A 17,854-nucleotide genomic window follows, 5' to 3' on the forward strand; every position below is an offset into this window, starting at 1 on the left:
TATATATATATATAAAGATGCTGTTTTACTTCAGGTGGGGGAATTGGCTGTTTTATCTCAGGTGGGGGAAGGCTCTTCCCAAGTGAAGTGTCCTTCAACATTTTGCTTTCCCTGTTGCTATTTCTTCTCCGCTGTGCAGAAGTGGAGAAAGGAGCGTGAGGGATGAGACGTGATTCCGATGACACTCTGTTCTCCACCCAGAAGAACAGTTTGACATACAGAAATTACACCCCGTGTAGTTATTTGGTTTCCAGGCTAGCCCACAATAGCAATAATAGTTTCTGGGTTTTTTTTCCCTATTGTTCATTGTGTAAAATTCCAGTCATGTTTTAATTGGGGATTTAAAGGTAGCCTGGGATCCTGAACAAAATAGTTTCAAGTTCAAAACAGGTTATAAATAAACTTTGGAAACATAGCCCATTTGTAGGTAGTGGCCTACTGGTCGTTTTCTTGAGGAGCCACATCGAAGGACCCTGGATCAGGAATGGTCTAGTTGGTCTTGGGGAACTCGAATGAGCCCTCAGTGATTCTGCACATTAAGTTTACAGTGAGAATTGTTTTCTAAGTTCTGTGAAGTGAGAGGTCTGACTGGTGCATAAGTACGAGGTGTGATCAAGAAATACAGTGACTGTTCAAATAAAAAAATTGTTACAGTAAAAGACACATTGCTATTAACCCCCTTCAAAATACTCCCCCTCTCTTTGAACACACTTATCCCATCGTTCTTGCCACTTTCTGAAGCAGTTCTGGAAGTCCTTGTTCATGAGTGTCTTTTACTTCATCCTCCATCACGACAGTGTTCCATGTCATGCATTGCTTCCGGTACGGCAATTTCTGTCAAATAAAAACATTACTGTGTGTCCTCATCCACCTTATTCACTGAATCTGGCACCGGGCGACTTCTGGCTCTTCCCCAAAGTCACAATGACCATGAAAGGAAAACGTTTTGAATTGATTCAGGACATCCAAGCAGCCACAGCAGTGCAACTAAAGACACTCACGAAAGAGGACTTCCAGAACTGCTTCAGGAAGTGGCAAGAATGATGGGATAAGTGTGTTTGAAGCAAGGGGGAGTATTTTGAGGAAGATTAATGGCAATGTATCTTTTACTGTAATACAATTTTTTTATTTAAATATTCATCATATTGTTTGATGACACATTGTATGTCTTTTCTTTAGGATCCAGAGCAGCATTACCCAACAGAATTTCCTGCAATGATGTATGACTGTTCACTTACTAATGGGAGAAATAGTTTATATCTTTGCTCTCTAATATGGTAGCCACCAGCCCCATGTGGTTATTGAGCACTTGAAATGTGGCTAGTAGAATGGAGAAACTGAATTTTTAGTATTACTTAATTTTAATTAATTTCAATATCCTCCTGAGGATAGTGGCTATTATACTGAAAATATAGAGTTTTGTGATGAGTGGAGTAAAGTCCTCAATTTTATACCAAACTTGAGAATTAACAAATCAAGTTAATCCCTGTTATAGACTTTCTCCCTTATTATCTGATAAAAAACATCATCGAATGTGTAACTGTTAGTTGGATCCTGTTTAAAAGAAACACAACTATGAAAAGTTTAAGACAATTTTGAGACAATCTGGGAAACCTGAACATGGATTAGGTATTAGGTGATTTTATGGAATTCGTTTTATTAGCTGTGATAATAACAATGGATTTGTATTATTAAAATACAATAATGAAGTTTTTAGATGAAATATATGATACCTAGGATTTGCTTTAGGGAAAATAATAATGGCAGAGGCATGGATGAGATATGACTGCCCAGTGTTCACAGTTCTGGAGCTGGCTTAAGGGCATATGGGATCCATTATACTGGTTTTGTACTGTTGTAGGTGATAGAAAGTTTTCTTAATAAATTGCATTGAATTGGGAGAGCTCCTTGTACATCATATATTTCAACCATTTGTCCAAGTTCATTTACTCAGCCATTAAATGGCAGAGTTAAGATTCAAATCTGTCATTCAGTTCTAAGTTTTACTGATTTTCTATGACATTACACTGTATCATATTTTAGATACACGGTTACCTATCCCACCTGCTCCATGATCCTTCACACGTTATCTTGCACATTTCCCTCCTGTGTAGGTAAGGCCAATTTAGTAGCAGGGCTAGGTCAGCAGAGGCTAGAGTCTTTCATGACAAGCTGGATCAGGTTGGGATGTTACAGGATCCAGATTTGAGGGCTTAATACAAACAGAAGCTTGGGAAGAAACCAGAGGAGCAGTAGCAGTAGCAGATTCAAGAAGAGAGAAAGAAGCCAGGTCAAATTCTTAAGAAATCTGGAATGGGTACAAGATGGATAAAAAAGTAAAAAAGCTGTGAGCGCACTTTGTGTAGAAAGCAGTGGTGCTGACTGCTAATTCTTATGGGGAGATGGCTGCATATTTCAAGGGCAGGTTAGCTAATTTAGCAAATAACCAGATTGACATTCCTCACTGTGAACCCCTTATACTACTATACCTGATAGTCTCTACTTATTTAATCTAAAATAGTTATAGTACAATAGAATTTTTATCTAGAAGGGGCTATTGAGGTCATCTAATTCAACCAAGTTATTTCTAAGTGTTATCAAATTTATGTTGCATTTCCAGAGGGTGGTTGGTATTGAATTATGTGCCATAAGGATTACAAAATTTCAGTTATGTATGCCCTCAAAAAGATTTGAGATGAGTAGATAATACTTAATGATTATTCAAGTAATGCAAATACTTGGTTAAATTGATAATTGGTTAAAGTAGAGAAGAATAATTTTATTTATAAAATAAAACTTATTTTATTAGTCACAATTTATGGATTGTGTTGACACTTATGTTTCTGGTCTCAGGGCTGTTGTTAAGTAAGACTTTCTCCCATCAATAAATGAATAGACACAAAGTGTACATTTTACATGTATATTACAAGTGTCCATGTTTTGTATTTCATGCTAGGAATGGGAGGTAGAGGTGAATGGTGGGATGATTTCAGCAAATAAGCCATTAAGGCTTAGGAATAAACTAGTGGGTGGAATGTCTGTTATACATTTGCCTTAACTAGGATGCAACTATTTAGAAGTAAAGTAAAACAAAACATTATTGAACAGCATGATATTGGCGTTGTGATAATTTTCTAATTGTACTTATTTGCATAGTTTTGGGCTATTTGAATACTTCTTTTTGAATCTTGCTTTTGAATTCTTTAGTTAAGGCCAAGGAAAAGTATTAAATTTCTCCTCTTGTACCCAAACTATTGTACAGACAAAAGCAACAGCTTCCAAAGTCAATTTCTAAGTTTAATAGCAGATTTTTGTATTTATTTAGGTACGATTAAGTTAGGACTACCGTATTTATTTGTTCATTCATTTGTTATTTCCTTATATTTATTCATTAATTTAACAAACTTGCTCTGTGTTATTACTGAGGATAAAAGGATAAATAAAACATAGCCCTTCCCACGTACGGCTCATATTTTAGTTGAGTAAACAGACATGTGAGTAATTGTAACTGAGTATGTCGATTGTTATAAAGGTGGCACATGCAAAGAACTATGGGAACATTATGAAGGAAAGGATTAGCTAGGAGATGGAATGGGGTTGGGCTACAGATAGTTTTCATGGAGAAGAACCTTGAAGAATAAATTTGGGTTGATTATATTTCCTATTATATTAATATTGGCAACTGTGAGAACAAGATTGTAAGAAAACCTATAGATGTCATCTGTTCTTAGCTTTGAAGATGCTTTGAGTTCTATTTCCCCCATTGTCTGATAGCTATGCATATCTATATCTACATGTATCTATATCCTCTCTATCTATATCAATAAGTATCTATATCTATCTCAACCTTTGATCTCTGTCCTATCTGCTGTCTGGTTTTATTCTTCGGATCCTAGTTGACGTCTCCTCCATTTTTGATGATTGACCTGGTTTTGAGCTATGTGCTCTTAGGCTGACTTGGCCTTGTCACTGCTTCTGTTAACTGCTCTTTTTCCTTGACCTAAGGCTCCTCCAGCTTGAAACAAGAGGAGTTTCATTCATATGATCTGGCCAGGCCTAGAGAACCCTGCTCCAACCAGGACTCCAGTGTCTTCCAGCCAATTTCATTTTTCTGAGATTGAGTATTAGAAAAGGAAGGTCTGAAAGAATGCATGTGTGATATGCCTAGAGACCAGGATCAGAAGGGATGTAATAAATTTGGGAAGACAAGTGAAGGCTGGAGTGTGAGAACCATGAATATCTTGGATTTGGGGCTTTATTCTTCATGCCAAATGGTTTTCAGGAGGATTGTGACACCGTCACATCTATACTGTAGAAATATAATAGTGCCATGACTGGACCATAAAGAAGAGAGATTGCAGTCAGGAAGACCAGTTAAAAGGAAAGAGATAATGAAGCCCTGAATTGAACAAGACAGTAATGATGGAGGAGAAGAAATAAATCAGAAAAGTTTCAGAAATGGAACTAATAAGATTTGGGAACTGATTAGAAATTGAATGTGAGAGAAAGAAAAAAATTGACGATATTTTAAAGTTTTCCGGTTTCAGTGATGAGATGGGTTATTTTTTCCTTTGTCATTATACTTGCAATTAATGTAAAAATAAACCACACTTGTAATTTATTTAATGTCTGTCTTCTCCATTGGAATGAACTCCACCAGGGAGGGACTTTGTCTTTTTTCCTTACGTCTATATTCCCTAGTACCTGGCACAGTGTCTGTCTATATTAATATTCTCAATTAATAATTGTTGACCAACTGACTTGTTTCATTCCCTTAATACGTTTTTATTGACTGCCTGGCACTATTTTAGATGAATTTTAATACCTTTAACTAAGACATGAGATGTATGAGGATGAGCAGGTTCAATGAAAAGGTAATGGGTTATATGTTGCACACATGGAACTGAGATGCCATGGAACATCCAGCTGGAGACATGAATCTGTCTCAACTTTTTTTTTTTTTTTTTTTGTCTAAACTTTCAAAGAGTGATCTTGGTAGGAGATTCAGATTTAGGATGTAAATGAAACCTAAAGCATGACGTATTTGAGATTAATAGAAAGGGTCAGTAAAGTGAGGCCTGGTAATGGCTGAAGACAGAATTCTGGGGAATAGAAGTATTTAACAGGTAAGTAGAGAAAGAAGAGTTAACTATCGCAACCGAGAAGGATGTCCAGAATTTTAGGAGAAAAATCAGGGCACAGTGTTGTCATCAAGGTAAAGGAAGAGAAAGTTTCAAGGAGGAGTATGTGTTGGGATATAGTAGTTGTGAAATTTGAATCCCTGGAAGAGTACTAGGATAGTTGGGGATTCCTGAAATATTCTCTTTTGTTTTGCCTCAATTTGTGTGTGAACTCTTTAATTGATGGCCAAATTACTTACTCTAAACTGTGGAGACTTCCTACTACCTTATGCCTGTGAAATGCAAGTAAAATTCACTCAATGTTAGTATTATTCATTTAATAAAGCCTGAGTTTTGTTGCCTGATTATAAACTGCAAGAGAAAAGCCCAAAATTTGAAAAGAAATTTCTACTTTTAGATGAAGTACATGCTCTAAACTAATTTTCACATGTTCATGGTCCATTGCTTTTTTCACTTGAATAAATTTACTTTTCAATTGTGATAACACTTTTAAAGCAATTAAAAGACAAATGAATTTCTAGCCATTATAAATGATTGTTAATGCATAAGGGCATTATTATAATGTTTGTGCATATACTAGTGTGTGTGGTAGAATGGGGAAACTGTAATTCTTTGATTTGTAAGGCTTTTTGAGTTACTATGAATTTTTTGAAACCACAATGAAGATCACAATCTTGCTTTTATTCTCCTGATTTTCTTTGGAAAAACAAATTATTTTAGCAACAGACTGGATTCCTTAATATTCAACCAGTCAGAGAGAACTAAAAGACTGGGGGGGGGGGAGGACGGGGGACTTCCTTTGGAAACAGAAACATTTGAAGAACTATTTGGCTGCAGGAATCCACTGCTTAGTGTGTGTGTGTCCATAAAGTTTTGTTTTGTAGCTCTGAATTTAAAAATTGGATGGGTTACTACTCATCCAATGGGATGAGTATGAGAGATTTCCTTGTAAATAGACCCCATCAATATTGTCCTGTGTTCCCACTAGATGATCAATAAATTTGAGTTGAAAGATTGATTGTTGACAAGATTTAGAAGTTACTTAATGTTTCAAAATACCTAATTCCTTGCAATTATATACAAAATCTAGAGCCTTGAAGGGTTTCTTGAACTGATACACTTGATTTGAGCACAATCATTACTAATTAAGCTAATAAAGAAAATTGCTTTTGAAGGTTCAACTTTGAGGTATCCTTTACTTAAAATACCTATGGATTGTGCAGAAAACGTATTTTCTGCCTAATACTCCCTTTTAGTCTCAGTCATAATCCTAGTTTGGAAGGGGGCATAAAAATAAAGTAGTCATGCGAAATTATTATTTATAAGTATCAGTCACAATATACCCAGAAAAGATTGAACATATGAAAAAAAAATAAGCTAAATTGGGCAAAATGCCCAGAGATCCTGACAAATATAGCTTTCTTTAGACGAAAAAGAAAAAAAAAGGAAAATAATATATAAAATTTATGCCTAAGAGTCAGGAATTTCCTTCCTTTGTTAAGAGTAGTTTTTTTTTTACCTAGTGGATCATTCTCATATACTTTTTATAATTTGAAATTCTAATTAAGGTGTGCAGTTACATACACACACACACACACACACACACACACACACACACACCCATGCATGCACACACACACTCTAACGCCATTAAAAAATTAGCATGAAAGATCCCAGTGACCCACAGGATAGCTTCATGTTACATTTCATGTTACATTTTCAACTCTTCTATCGTACTAGTTCTATCCTCTTGCCCCATCACTTTAACGTTTTCTCCCTGTATGCTTGAAAGTTCTCTCTTAAAAGTCACCAGTGATAACAGAAACATCAATTCAAATGGTCTCTTCAGACTGTTCTTTATTTTTCTGTAACATCCAAGGCTATTGATCACAATCTGCTGGAAGCTTTTCCTTCTGTGACTTCCATGTCATTTTCCTCTCCTTATTTTTCTTCGTCTGTGAGGTTCTTATTGCTAGCTCCTCCTCTCCTGTCTCAGAAATATGGCATTCCTCAAGATTTTTCCTTGCCCTTATCTTTTTATGTCCATTAGAAATGTCATGTACTACGGTTGTTCCAGTTAGTCCTTTCGTGTTGATGACTCAAATCCCAAATATCTCCAAACTTTAAAGTTATACACATGGGCAGAATTCTGGCTCTACCTCTTACTAATTGTAATCTTAGGCAAGTTGTGTAGTCAAGATCTTTAGGACCCAGTTTGGGTAAAATAAGGCCTTATCGCATCAGGTTGCTTATGACAGTGGCATGCATAGTTTATAGTTCAAGGAAGAGATTTGAAATAGGATTAGAATTGTTAGCTTGAAGTCAGACTGTAGAGGATTGAAGTATAGAGCTTAAACTATGTTTGATAGATGCTGAAGATCCTAAGAAAGTAGCTGTGAGGTAGTCTAACAAATTAAGAGGGTCGGTTTCGGAGTCACTCTGCCTGGGTGTGGAACTTGATTACATCATTGATTAGCTGAGTGACATCACAAGTTAATCAAGCTTTCTAGGGTTCAATTTCCACATTTATTCACTAGAGATGATAATGATATCAGGTTTATGGAGCTGTTGGTAGGGCTACATGAAATAATCCATGTAAAACATTTAGGACATTGCTTAGCAAGAAAGAAAATAATGTTAGATTATTATTGTGATTAGTCATGTGGTAGAGCTATATGATTGGAGCTTTGCTTTAAAAAAGAATAACCTGGAAATGAAGTGAAGGATGGATGGAAAATCAGAGAGAGAAGACACGGTAAGATAAATTAGAAGCTTATTTAAATAGAATAATCCTCAAGAGAGGTCATAAGAGATTAAAAAAAAAAAAAAGGTTGGGAACAGTATTGGGAAAAAAGGAACCAATGAAAGACATGTTCCTAGAGAGTATTTGTTTGTCTAAGCAAATTACTGTTGAATGTAAGGGCCCAAAACAAGCCCCCTTTTATCAGACAACTCCAGTGTTCAGCCTAGATAACTGGGAAGATGACGGTGTCATTAACAGTAAAAGAGACATCATTAGCAGGTACTGTTTTGGAGATGCTGATTTAAGCCATCAGAATCCTATAGGCCATGGAATTTGACGGGAAAAGTCTAAAGACAGATGACTATAGAAATGGCTTCAGTAATAGTTACCACTATTTGAGCATTAACTGTGTGTCATACGTATACATATCGTATGTTCAAGGCAGTCAGGGTGACTTGCTAAATTGGTCATGAGCTTCAGTATCTGATACATTAGATCTTGCCATCATTTCTGCCTGGAATAACCTATGCCTCATTTCTAACAGTTGTAGTAATTCGTTATCTGGCTAACGGACACCTTTTAAACCGAGACTTTCTGCATCCTTGCAGGATAGAGTTGGGATTGAGGTCTTTATCTGTAATCCCATGTATACTATGCTTCTCATACAGTCATAACCCACAGTTGGCTGTGAGTTATACTCACTTGTGGATACAACTTACATGACTTGGCTCTCTTTTTTTATTATTTTATTATTTTATTAAATTTATTGGGAGTGACATTGGTTAGTAAAATTATATAGGTTTCAATTGTACTTTTCTATAATACATCATGTATATATTGCATTGTGTGTTCATCCCCCAGAGTCAGTTCTCCTTCCATCACGATATATTTTACTCATTTTTCCCCCTTTTACCAATCCCCCTCCCCCTTTGCCCTCTGGGAAAAACTAAACTGTTGTCTGTGTCTGTGAGTCTTTGTTTCTTTGTCTTGTTCCTTTGTTACTTTCCGTTTCATATCCCATATGTAAGTGAGGTCATATGGTTCTTGAAATTTTCTGTCTGACTTATTTTGCTTAGCATGAATCTCAGTATCCATCCATGTTGTCACAAATGGCAATAATTCATCTTTTCTAGTGGCTGAGTAATATTCCATTGTGTATATATACCATATCTTGTTTATCCAGTCATCTGGATAAAGGATACTTTGGTTGTTTCCATGTCTTGGCCATGTCGTGAATAAGACTGCAGTGAACATCAGGGTACATGTATCTTTATGGATAAATGTTTTCAGATTTTTGGGGTAGATACCCAGGAGAGGGATTGCTGGATCGTATAATAATTGTATTCTTAATTTTTTGAGGAATCCCCATACTGTTTTCCATTGTGGCTTTACCAATTTCCATTCACACCAGCAGTGTATAAGGGTTCTTTTTATTCAACAGTCTCTCCAGCATTTATTATTATTTGTCTTGTTTATGACAAGCCATCCTAACAAGTGTGAGATGGTATCTCATTGTGGTTTTGATTTCCATTTCCCTAGTGAAGTTGAGCATTTTTTCATGTATCTGTTGGCCATTTTATGTCTTTTTGGGAGAAATGTCTGTTCAGGTCCTCTGCCCATTTTTCAATTGGATTGTTTGTTTTTTGTTGTTGAGTTGTACAAGTTCTTTACGTAATTTGGATATTAGCCCCTTATCAAAGGAGTTTTTTGGAAATACGTCTCCCACTCAGTTTGTTGTCTGTTTGTCTTGCTGATGGTTTCTTTTGCTGGGCAGAAGCTTTTTAGTTTGACACAGTCCCATTCATTTACTTTTGTTTTTACTTTCCTTGAGGTTGTGGTCAAATTCATGAAAGCCTCTCTGAACCCAAGGTTCATACTTTTAGTACCTATGCTTTCTTCCATGCAAATTATTGTTTCAGGTCTTATGTTTAGGACTTTGATTTTGAGTTAACTTTGGTACATGGTGACAGATAGCAGTCTAGTTTCATTCTTTTGCACGTGGCTATCCAATTTTCCTAGCACCATTTATTGAAGAGGCTTTCTTTTCTCTATTGTATGTTTTTGGCTCCTTTGTTGAAAATTGTCTGCCCATGTATATGTGGGTTTATTTCTGGGTTCTCAATTCTATTCCATTGGTCTCTGTGTCTGTTTTTCTGCCTGTACCATGCTGTTTTGATTATTGTAGCCTTGTAGTACAAGCTAAAGTCAGGGAGTGTGATACCTTCAGCATTGTTCTTTTTTCTTAGGATTGCTTTCGCTATCTGGGGTCTTTTATGATTCCAGACCAATCTGGTGATATTTTTGTTTTATTTCTTGAAAAAATACCATTGGGATTTTGATGGGGATTGCATTACATCTGTATATTGCTTTGGGTTAATATGGCCATTTTAACTATTTTGATTCTTTTAATCCCAGAATATCTTTCCATTTCTTTGTGTAGTCTTCAATTTCTTTTAAGAATGTCTTTTAATTTTACATGTATAGGTCCTTCACATCCTTTGTTAAGTTTATTTCTAGGTATTTGATCCTTTTAGTTGCAATTGCAAAAGTAATTGTTGTTTTTTTCATTTCTTTTTGTGAAATTTCATTGTGAGTATATAGGAATGCAATGGAATTTTGTACATTGATTTTGTATCCAGCAACTTTTCTGTATATGTTTATTGTTTCTAATAGTTTTTATTGACATCTTTAGGGTTTTCTATATAAAGAATCAAGTCATCTGCAAAAATGACAATTAACTTCTTCATTCCCAGTTTGGATATCCTTTATTTCTTTCTCTTGCCTGATTGCTCTGGCTAGGACTTCCAATACTGTGTTGAATAACAGTGGTGACAGGTGGCATCCCTGTCTTGTTCCTGATTTTAAGGAATAGCTTTCAACTTTTCACTATTAAATATGATATAAGCTGAGGGTTTGTCATATATGGCCTTAATTATGTTGAGGTACTTTCCTTCTATATCCATTTTATTATGTTTTTAAATCATAAATGGATGTTATATCTCGTCAAATGCTCTTTCTGCATCTATTGATATAATCATATGATTTTTATTTTTTATTGTGTTTATGTGGTGTATCACGTTGATCGATTTGTGTATGTTGAACCATCCTTGTGCCCCTGGGATGAAACTCACTTGGTTGTGATGTATAATCTTTTTAATGTATTGTTGCACTCGATTTGCTAGTATATTGTTTAGGATTTTTACATCTGTATTCATCAGAGATATTGGTCTGTAGTTTTGTTTTCTCATGTTATTCTTACCAGCTTTTGGTATCAAGGTAATGTTGGCCTTATAAAATAAGTTAGGAAGTATTGCCTCTTCTTCAGTCTTTTGGAAGAGTTTGAGGAGGACTGGTATTACGTCATCTTTGAATGTTTAATAGAATTCACTAGTGAAGTCTTCTGGTCCTGGATTTTGCTTTTGGGGAGGTTTTGGACGATTGTTTCAATTTCCTAACTGTTGATTGGTCTATTTAGATTTTCCAGTTCTTTGTGATTCCATCTAGGAAGGTTATGTATGTACTTCTAAGAAGTTGTCCCTTTCTTCTATGTTATTGAATTTGGTGGCGTGTAGTCCTTCATATGTTTCTCGTATGATTCTTTGTATTTCTGTGATATCCATCGTAACCTTTTCTCTTTAATTTCTGATTTTGTTTATTTGTGCTTTTTCCCTTAGTGAGTCTGGCCAAGGGCTTGCCAATTTTATTATTTTTTTCAAAGCATCAGCTTTTTGTTGCATTAATATTTTTCTATTGTCTGCTCTAATTTTTATTATTTCCTTCCTTCTCCTGACTTTGGGTTTCATTTGTTCTTCTTTTCCTAGTTCTTTAAGATGTATTGTTAGGTTGTTTATTTGGGATTTTTATTGTTTCTTGAGATAGGCCTGTAATGGTATAAATTTCCCTCTTAATACTTTTAATGCAGCTTTTGCTGCATACAAATAATTTTGATACAATGTGTTTTTATTCTCATTTGCTTCTATTTATCTTTTAATTTCTCCTTTATTTCTTCTTTGACCCAGTCTTTCTTTAATGACATGTTGTTTAATCTCCACATATTTGTGGTTTTTCCTGCTTTTATTTTGTAGTTGATCTCAAATTTCAAATCCTTGTGGGCAGAGAATATTCTTGGTATGATTTCAATCTTCTTATATTTGCTTAGGCTAGTTTTGTGTCCCAATAAGTGGTCTATTCTTGAAAATGTTCCATGTGTGCTAGAAAAGAATGTATAGTCTGGTGTTCTAGGATGAAGTTCTCTATAAATGTCAATTATGTCCATTAGATCAAATGTGTCATTTAAGGCTGATATTTCCTTATTGATTTTCTGTTTTTGGATGATCTATCCATAGCTGTCAAGGGCATATTTAGATTCCCTACTATAATTGTGTTTCTGTCAGTTTCTCCATTTAGTTCTGTTAGTAGATGCTCTATATGTTTTGGTGCTCCCTGATTGGGAGCATGTATATTGAAAAGTGTTATGTCTTCTTGTTGTATTTTCGCCTTTATCATTATGAAATGTCCATCCTTGTCTCTTGTTACCTATTTTATCCCGAAGTCTGTTTCATCGGCTATAAGTATAGCTACACTTACTTTGCTCTGAATGTCGTTTGCTTGGAGTATCATTTTCCACCCTTTCACTTTGAGTCTGTATTTGTCCTTGTAGCTGAGATATGTCAGTTGGAGGTAGCATATAGTTGAGTTTTGTTTTTTGATCCAATCTGCTACTCTGTGCCTTTATGTTGGTGAGTTCAGTCCATTTGCATTTAGGGTGGTTATTGATATATGAGAGTTTTCTATAGCCATTTTCTCTTTTCTGGAGTTTTCTGGTAGCTTGGTGTCTCCTTTCTTTTTTTGCCTTTGTATTTCTGTCTGTTATTTTATTTTGGTGGTGTTTTATGATATTTTCTCTCTGTTTCCTCTTTTTTCATGTTATGTGTCTCAGTTCTGTATTTTTTTTTTTTTGAGTGATTAGTATTAGGTTTATATAAAAGACAGTTCCATATATACAACAGTCCTTTTTCTAAAGCATGCTTCTTATTTCCATTCCCCTTTGCAAGTTCGGACCTTTACTCCCTCCCCTTTTATGTTTTTGTTGTCATAAATTATCCCTACTTTTGCTGTGAGTTGATTTCTGAGTTGCAGTAGCAAATTGTCTTTTTCTTTCTTTTTTTATGTTTTTATCTTCTTACCCTTATGTTATGTTTAAGTGTATAGTGCCCTGTTCTGTGTAGGAGTTGCCATTTCCTGCTTCTGTCTGTCCGTTAGCAATCTTGCTCATGGTTTTGTATCCTTTTGTATTTGTGTTTTAGGTCGAATAGGTCTCCTTCAGTATTTCCTGTAATGCAGGCCTTGTGGTGGAAAATACCCCCAGGTTCTGTATATCTGGAATGGTCTTTATTCCTCCTTCATATTTAAAGGATAACTTTGCAGGATATATTATTTTTGGCTGGAAATTTCTCTCTTACAATAGTTTCAGTATTTGATTCCACTCCCTCCTGGCTTGTAGAGTTTCTGCTGAAAAAGCTGATGATAATCTAATGGGGTTCCCTTTATAGGTTACAGCATGCCTTTCCCTGGCTGCCTTGCAAATTCTTTCTTTGTCATTAATTTTTGACAGTTTCAAAATAAAGTGCCTTGGAGAAGGCCTTTTGGGATTGAGGTAATTTGGTGGTCTATTTGCTTCTTGGCTTCAAGGAGCCAGTTCTTTTCATAGGTTTGGGAGGTTCTTGTCAGCTATTTGTTTGAATAGACTATCGGTACCCTTCTCCCTCTCTTCTCCTTCTGGTATGCTCGTTATTCTTATATTGATCATTCTGTTACAGTCAGATAGTTCTTGTAGAGTTCTTTCATTTCTTTTAACTCTCAAGTCTTTCTTTTCTTCTATCTGTGTCATTTCCAGATTTCTGTCTTTGATATCACTAATTCTTGTCTCCATTTGGTCAGCTCTATTTCCTAAGCTTGCTATTTCATTCTTCATCTCTTTTATTGAGTTCTTCAGCTCCAGAATTTTTATTTGGTTCTTTTTTAAAATTTTAATCTCTTTTGTAAAATATTCATTTTGTTCATTGATTTTATTTCTGAGTTCATTAAAGTGCCTGTCTGTGTTTATTTGCAACTTGTTGAAGTTTTTCAGAACTGCAATCTTGAATTCTCTGTCATTTAAGTCATATATTTCCATGTCTTTAAGTTCACTTTCTGGAAATTTTTCATTTTCTTTCTGAGCTGCCTTGTTACCTTGGTTATTCATGACAATTAATGAATTATTTTTTCTCTTCATGGGCATCTACAGGAGTAGATTCTGCAGCAGGTTGATATAAAGAGGTTTTTCTTTTGCTTTTCCAGTATGTGGTGCTGGAATGTTTTATTTTCTCCCTCTTCCATTGTTTTGGCTGCTCACAGGTTGGGAGATTTCCTTGGGAGATGAGTTTCTCTTCTGTGACCAGGTTGCCTCAATTTCAGGGCACTATCCCTGTGGGAGGATGTAGTGGGCAATGGGGTTCTGAGCCTCTGAAATACCAGTGTTGCCCCTGCAACCCGATGCAGAGTTGTGCATCTCAGCAGACCTCAGTGCCCCCACTGCGGTCAGCCTAGAAAGGTGGGTTGTCATAGGCTGGGAGAGTTGGGCTGGGAGAGAGCCTGCGGCCCTGCCCTCTTCTGAGCAGTCGTGACTGCTGGACCACAGCTGCCTCATCCCTACAGCTCCTTCCTTGTCACTGGAATTGCTGCACTGCACTGTGCGTCCTCCACTCAGGAGCTGTCTCTGCAGTTCTCGGGACTGTAGATATTCTGCTCTTTAATTTGACACTGCTACCAAGTTTCTTCTTTCTGGGGCCCGCTCCTAGCACTGGGACGGTGCAATGGAGGCGGCCAAGCTCCATGGCTTTGTTTTCTGCCTGGTGGTGAGGCACTGCAGTTGTCAGAGCCCTTCTGTATTTTGTCTTTGCCCCAAGGTCTCTGCCCCAATTGCTGGGTTCAGCCGTATTATATACTGATTCCCTCAGGCAGGGTTACTGGGGCCACAGAAGATGCTCCTGCCATCTCAGTCCTCTCCCAAGACTGCAGTGAGCTCCGGGCTGGGTCCCATGGCCCCCGTCTCTGCTCTTCTCCCTTGCCTCCTCCCCTGTTTGCCCCGATTCGCCCACCTTCAGATGTTTCGATGCACAGATCTCTCAGACATGTTTGTGTGTTGCATAGGGAGTCTTTTGTTGAATTATAGCTGTTTAATTTGTTGTAATTTCTAGGGGAGATATCAAGGCGAACCCCTCATGGCACCGTGTTTCTGACATCACTCCTATGACTTGGCTCTCTCACCTAATTACACAATTCTTACGTGACCAATTTTATTTTATTTTATTTTTTGGCCACACATCTGCCTTTATTGTGGGCAGCCAGGGGGACACTTCCAGCCATAGTTAAAAAAATTAAGTTACAAAAGCAGGGATTTGGTGAAGCTGCCTGTTTGGAATCCTTAGGAGCTCATACATAGATACTGACCCAGAGCAGCAGGAAGAGGGGACCCCAAAGTCTATGAAGAGCAAGTCCACCAAGGAGATGAGGAGCTCTTTGTAGCTCCCGAGTGTAATTGGTGGAGGTGACCTCATAAACAAAGAACCAGGATGGGAAGAACATGCCAGTGGCAGACAGCACCACGGTCAGATGGGGCGAAACAGCAAGGTGACCCCGGCTGGTGTATCTGCTCGTGGCCTCCAGCTCCACTTTGCTGGGCGCTAGGTAATCCGCCGCTCCACAACTGGAAGTGTGACATTTATTTTTCATGTTTTATTTTCTTAATCTCCTCAGTACACTGTCTTAGGTATACCAGATGCTCAGTTAATGTTTATTGAATGAATAAATGTTTGTGCTTGTAGATCTCAATAATTAGGATAATTAATTTGGGTTTATGAAGCATATGAGCTTGAGAAGCTGATAAGAATATGATGCGTGTGTTAATTTAATGAGATCACCTTTTTAAGAAGACTGAGACCTTTATTGATATTTATATTATACTTTAAAATCTTTACATTTAAGTTGGGTTTTGATTTTCCTGGAGAAATTTTTGAAAGTGTAGAGTTCTGATATTTTAAATGGGAATATTAAGACTTTCAACACGATGGACCATGATAAAGAGAGGGCTCCAAGCATCCTGGTGAATAAAAATACTCATATAGCTAACAAGCTCTGCTGGAATTATAGCTGCCATTCCATAATAAACCCAGTCTGCAGGGGCTTGAACATACAAATATAATAATTGCAAAATTTCATTGTTAAGGAGATTTGGTCAAACCGTAGACTGATATGGTTAATCGGTGGAGATGTACTAGGACAGGGGAATTTTAAGGCAACATTGAATAAGGAGGAAGCCTTGTGTTCTAGTGGTGAAGGGAGACTATTCTTGCACAGGAATGGGTGAGGCAAAGAATCAGAAGGTAGGTATCGCTGATGCAATGGTGGTTATAGACTAGGGATGGTTTATTCCTACTGGTTGTGTGTTGTGATCCCCATTTGAGTATTGATTACTGTCTAGTATCATATTCCTCAAGCAGTTTTTATATGTTTCATCCATATACATAGTCTCTGTCTTCTTTCTGTCTTTGCTTTATCTTTTTATATCAACATTTTGGGAACTAGATTTTGGCAACAATATTATTGGAGAATATTATTAGAGAATAGCAGTATAAAATGTGTTTGTGTTGTTATTTTGTTCAGTCTTAATCTAGCTCTCAGTTTTTATTGATACCTTTAGCTTTTATCATAGTATACCTTGTCTCTCTTCTTTTTTTTATCCCCATCTTCTTTCTCTTTATTTTTCCTCTTCTCCCTTTCATCTGCTTTTCTTCCTTTTCCCAGATTTCTTAATCTGATAATTGCTCAGGAATTTTTGTTCAAGGAGGTCAAAATGCTTCTATCTATGTTATTTTGTTTATGCTCAAGACAAATGTAACAGAAAGGCAGAAGGCACAAGAAAACTACATTCCCACAATTCTTGAGCTACAATGTGTTTTGGAATTCAGAATTTTAAGGATTTTAGATAAGTAATGTAATTTTATAAAAGTAAATTCTATATTATGTTACATTTTTAGGAGTGTCTCGGCAGCATCCCCCTGCTCAAAAATAGCACTATTTTTAGTGAAACAATATTCATAAAAAATAAAAAAAATAAAGACTAAAAAGACTCAGGTAAGAATTGCTACCAAATGAATTTTGGTGCCAAACATCTGAGAAAATATATTTTCAAAAAATTTCAGAGCTTTCTGGATTCCAGAATTGTGAAGTCGGGATTGGGCACTGTTGTTAGGCCTTGCCCAGACCAGCTACAGTGGTCTCCATCCCCACCCATGTCCCCATGACATTTCCTGTCCCTGTGTGCTCCAGTGCCTGATACATGCACCTATGGCTCTGCCTGAAGGCATTCCACATTCCATAGCAGCAAGAGCATGCCCTGCTCCAGCGTGAGGCACCCTACAATTCCAGGGGTTAGCACCCCAAAGGGAGCAGTGCTCAGTTGCAGGTGGGAGTTGGTGAATACACACACTGATTTCTGAACCCCTCAGGTGGTTCCCAGCAGTCTCCCCATGTTCCCAGAGGGAAGCAGCCCCGATTGCCCACAATGGTAATCTGTTCACCAGTGTACCCTGTATTGCTTTTTTCCCCATCCTACCTCACTTCCCCACTCCCTTATAGTTGCTCCTGATATCACCTCCCGTATAGATTACATGCACTCAAATCGTCCTCTCAGGGTCTGCTCTGGGATTGGGAGTAACCCATGCTAAGACATGAACCCCCAAATAGAGCCTGGATCTTGGATTAAAGAACAGTGTTCTTGCAGACTTTCATGTGGTTGTTAACCACTGTTATTCATTTTAAATTTCTTAACTGAGAGTTACGGGATTTTATTAGAGTAAGAGGAACATGTTACCAATTTATAACTGCCACTGTTCATGTTTGTACATACTGCTGGCTTTCCTGCTGCTGC

At 36.9% G+C, this 17,854-nt stretch overlaps 1 protein-coding gene and 1 pseudogene across 5 annotated transcripts in view; one reads left to right on the top strand and one right to left on the bottom strand.

Annotated features, from left to right (window-relative positions):
• The window catches only part of ATG10 (autophagy related 10), a 330,308-nt gene that overhangs the window by 216,348 nt on the left and 96,106 nt on the right, over positions 1 to 17,854 (top strand). The gene's annotated exons all lie outside the window — the stretch shown is intronic.
• Positions 15,358 to 15,657, bottom strand: LOC109455058 (dolichyl-diphosphooligosaccharide--protein glycosyltransferase subunit TMEM258 pseudogene; annotated as a pseudogene).

Source organism: Rhinolophus sinicus, chromosome 3 (genome assembly GCF_057876585.1).
Source record: "Rhinolophus sinicus isolate RSI-liver-muscle chromosome 3, RSI-T2T, whole genome shotgun sequence".
Classification (NCBI taxonomy): domain Eukaryota; kingdom Metazoa; phylum Chordata; class Mammalia; order Chiroptera; family Rhinolophidae; genus Rhinolophus; species Rhinolophus sinicus.